This window comes from Trachemys scripta, unplaced genomic scaffold (genome assembly GCF_013100865.1).
Source record: "Trachemys scripta elegans isolate TJP31775 unplaced genomic scaffold, CAS_Tse_1.0 scaffold_264, whole genome shotgun sequence".
NCBI classification, from domain to species: domain Eukaryota; kingdom Metazoa; phylum Chordata; order Testudines; family Emydidae; genus Trachemys; species Trachemys scripta.
In genome coordinates, this window is record NW_023260512.1 from 54,256 (window position 1) to 58,871 (window position 4,616).

A 4,616-nucleotide genomic window follows, 5' to 3' on the forward strand; every position below is an offset into this window, starting at 1 on the left:
GAAGTTAGAAAGAAAGGAGAAGGTGTCCTCTGACACAAACCCCCATGAGGCAGGCAAGGTGGAGGTGGCTGGGGTGGCCATGGACCTTGCAGACCCTCCACCAACACACCCTATCGGGTGCTGCAGGGAGATGAAGGACGAAATGATTGGCCCAGAGATGAAGCAGACTGGAGGAGGGACAAACACAAGGGTGGAGCAGTCCATGGTGGGTTCTCAGACCCTGACCGAAAAGGTTTTGGCATATGCAGCGGCAGTAGCAAAAAGGCAACAGAAAACGCTAAAGGCTTCAGAACAGGCTCTGCAAGCAGCTGTTCATGAGACTGAGTGGCTGCAGGTAGAGCGTCGGGATGCTGCAGAAGAGAAGGTTTGCCCCGAGCGAGCTGGCAGTGGAGCTGCAGACACTGCGCACAGGCTGTACAAGGGCGCAGCAGGTGACGGCGATGAGATGAGGGATGAAGCTTGGAGAAGAAGAGAACTTGCCCCCGCGTGGGCCAGGTTCTAAGGAGGAGGGTATATAACGGGGGGCTTGGCCTGTGGGCTATAAAGCCTGGAGCTAGGCCAAATGGATTACAGAGTGAGCTCCAGCTGAGGGGAAACCAGGGGAAACCGCAACAAAGGTACAGGAGCAGGCCTAGCTGTTCGGTACAGGGCCTTGGGACAGAACCTAGAATCCAGGGTAGGACTGGTTCTCCCATGGTCTCTAAGGAAGGGGATGTACAGGGCCATAGAAAGGGCTACCAAGGCCAGCAAGGGCAGGCCGAGCCAAAGTCAGGCTGAGGAAAAGCCCCCAAGGGACAGAGGATCTTGTTTCAGTTAAAGACATTTTTTGACTTTTCGTTTGGGATCAGCGTGACCCAGGAAGGAGTGGGACTAAAAGATGGTCGCCTGGTCGAAGGGCTGAGTTCCCAGCCAAAAACCTGCTGGCGGGCGTGCTAGCCCAAGAAATCTGTGACCCCAGGCCTTGAAGGAAGGGGCACCTATCGGTGAGTGACCTCTGTTACAAGCCTGCTTCCATTGTGGAAACAGCCTGGTATTGGAGAGTGGTGCGGATGGCCTGTGGGAGAGGATGGCTGGAGGGGTCATACGGGAGGGGCAGCAGCGTCCAGTGAGGAGATCAGGGAACGGGTTGTTTGCAGTCCTGCCACTGAGCGGTAACGTGATCCTGGCCAGGTCACTCTCCCACCTGGTGCCTCACTTTCTCTATCTTTGAAATGGGGATCATCCCGACCCACATTAAGAAAGGGTTTGATCCTCTGCTCTTGCTTCCCAAATCCCTGCCCTCCTTGCCCCACACAGGCCTCTGCCCTGTTGCTCAAACTCCCATGCACATGTTAGTGCCTGTGTCACCCCCGCAACTGCAAGGTCTCCTGTACAGTCTCCTGCCAGCAAACTGAAGCTGCCACTAGATCCAGAATAGGAATCGCAGTTCCTGTGCGCTGCCCTGAATGGAGTCTAGACCCTGGGCATGGGGAAGGCCAACGCTCACATCCAGGTAGATCATCAACCTACTCCTCTGTCCCAGGAGCAGGAAGGCCTCTGCTTCGTGCTCCCTTCGGTAGCTGGAGCTGCTGAGTTGGGAGTGTGGTGGGCAGAGATGGGAACAGGCCATAGGATGAATCAAGTGTCAGGGGGAGACTCCCTGTGTGTGGGAGATGATGTTGCCCCTCTGTGAGGAATCCCTTCCTTGCAGATGCTGGGCTTTGGGTGCTGGACTCTGCCAGGAAGCCCAGCTCCCATCCCTAGCAGCTTGGCTGTTCCCTACACTGCTGTGCACCAGGCCCTCTGCAGAGAGCTGCTCTGGGCAAGGACTACAGAGCCTGCTGTCATCCTGGCAGGAGTCACCCCAGGTTCCATAATCCTGACCCCTGGTCTCCCTCGGCTGGCAGGCTCTGAGCAAGGCCTGCCCAGAGAACATGGATGACGAGCTCTCGATCCTGCTAACAGCACCCCCCAGCACAGACAAACTCCAGCACATCTTGGAGGTGAGCAGAATGGGGAGGGGCCGCAGGGGTTTTACCTTAGCCCTGGGGACTCCTAGAAAGAAGAGACTGGAAAATCCATGTTTCTATTGGATCCTTCCGAGTATGCATTTGTGATATAAACTCACTGGGTGATCTTGGGGTAACTCACTTCCCCCTTACGGCATCAGTCTTCTCCACTATCAAATCTACACTGGGGAAGAAGGACAGAAGCCCCGACAACCACCTTCACGTCTGGGTGTCTGGTCCTGGGAGCCGAAACCAACTGCACTATCTGCCCCATCTCCTAAACTGCCCTGTCTTTCCCTCCTAGGGCCTTGTCCTTAGTGCTCAGCCTGGCCCCTTCCTAGCTTGTCCCTGACCTTTAAAGGACTCTCCAAGCCCCTCCCATGCCTGCTTCCCTTGGGGTCTCTCTCCTGGCTGAGCACAGCCTGCCCTTCTATCTCTCAGCAGGCCTGGGTCCTAGTCACAGGCTGCGTCTTGTCACGTGACCCCCACACTTATTCCCTTCACCCTAGGGACCTGCATCACTTGGGCCAGGTGCAGTTGAGCTCCAACCCCTTTCCTGGCCATCTCACCCAGGGACAGGTTGAAACTGGTAACCTGTGGGTAACAGTAACTGGTTGCTCCCAAAGGTGCTGAAGACACAATGGAAGAGGAAATCCTTTGGCCTGGATTGAAATTATTCCGACTGAAAGTGAATGAGAGAAAATAGGTCCAGAGTTCTCTTCCTCACAGCAGAAAATGTAGCGATTGATAGAGGTTCAGGTCAGAAAGGACCATTATGTGCATCTAGTCACCCCTCCTGTATAACTCAGGGCTAGAATGTGACCAAGTGGTTCCTTCAGCCAACCATAGCATGGGACTGAGCCAGAGCACGTCTTTTGGAACGACATCCACATGCAGGAGAGCCAGCTGGCTACCAGAAAATCTCTCTTCTGCAGTGACGTGGGGTTAAGGGACACGGGGGAAAAGACATGGAGGCTGTGACTAAACTTAGAGCAGCAAGGCCAGGAAAACCAGGGTTAGGTCCCAGGCCTGGCTATCAGATCTGCTGTTTTCTATTCCTGGCTTTGGGACCGTGAGCGAGTCTCTGCACCGCTGGGTGCCTCGGTTTCCCCAGCTATCAAATGGAGCTAATCAAGGTTTTGTTTGTTCTCCCCATTTTAAAGGGTGGGAAACCGAGACACAGTTGGGACCTGTCTACACTACAGGTCTGTCGTGCGTTTGTAATCTGCTGACCCCCACATGTTGTTCAGAGCCTATGGACAACACAGCTCCTAAAGGTACCTTTGTTATGTGCTTCTCCCCTATGTACCAGCAGGGCTGGACGGCCTTTCTCACGGTGCTGTGGGGAGCAGGTCCTGGGTACTAAGGGTCTGAAGAAGCTCTCAAGGACTAATTTTTTAAAATAATTGTTATCAATGAATTGGGAGAAAACATAGAATCACTGCAGATAAGATTGGGGCGTGACAAAATACAGGCAGAGTGGTAATTCCTGATGGCGAGAGGGCAGTGATATACAGCGATCTGGCTCATTCGGCCAGCTGGACCCATTCAAAGAAAACAAGTTTGAGCAGAGCCCAATGCAAGGTCCTATACGTAGCCACAAGGCACGCCGGCCACACCTCCAGAATGGGGACGTGTATCCAGGAAAGCAGTGACTCTGAAAGGATTTAGGGGCCATAGTGGAGAAGCCACTCAACATGAGCTCCCAGTGTGATGCTGTGGTGAACAGGGCTAAAGCCATCATTAGACGTAGGAGCAGAGCCGTGAGTAGGATAGGAAGGTGACACAGCAGCAGTGAGACTGCTATTGGAATACTGCCTCCAGTCTTGGTGTCCTCCTTTGAAAAAGATGGTCCTAGAAATTGGAGCTGGGGCAGCAAAGAGCCATGAAATGTTCTGAGGGCTGGAGAAAAATGCCTTCTAGTGAGCTATTGAAAGAGCTCAACCTGTTTAGCTTATCAAAAGAAGATTGAAAGGTGACTTCACTGAAGTGCTGAAATGCCTTAATGGAGAGAAAATATTGGGTATTAAAGGGCTCTTTAATCGAGCAGAGAAAGGCAGAACAAGACCCAACGGCTGGAAGGTGAAAAGAGACAAATTCCTATGACAAATAAGGCACAAATATTCAACAGCGAGGATGATTGACCACAGGAAGAAGCTACCATGGAAAGTAGTGGATTCTCCATCTCTTGATGTCATTTAATAAAGACTAGATGCCTTTCCGGAATGTGTTTGCCCCAAAAGTAGCTATTGTGGTAGACAGGAGGCCTGTGACAGGGGGTCAGATTAGATGCTCTAACGGTGTCTGCTGCCCATAAAGTCTACTCATTTCTGAGAAACTTAGTGTAGCATTGGGAGCAGCCTCTGCTTATTAAACAATCAGTTTGTCAGCACCTGCAGGACAATTTGGTTCTTAGGACTAGTGAGCATGGACTTGTCAAGAACAAATCATTCCAGACCAATCCTAGCTCCTTCTTTGGCAGGGTTAGGGGCCTAGTGGAGGTGGGTAAACAGTAGATGTGATCTATCTTGGTGTTAATAAGGCTTTTGACACAGTCCCATAGGACATTCTCACAAGCAAACAGATGCTGCTTAGCACTGTCAGAGCAGCTTTTGCTGGGGGATTCTC

The 4,616-nt window shown here is 52.3% G+C and overlaps 1 long non-coding RNA gene across 1 annotated transcript; it reads left to right on the plus strand.

Annotated features, from left to right (window-relative positions):
• The first annotated feature begins 477 nt into the window (after positions 1-477).
• Positions 478-3,265, plus strand: LOC117870376. The gene is made up of 3 exons (XR_004643977.1): positions 478-983; positions 1,887-1,982; positions 3,152-3,265. It is a non-coding gene; the product is annotated as an uncharacterized LOC117870376 (long non-coding RNA).
• Positions 3,266-4,616: the final 1,351 nt, after the last annotated feature.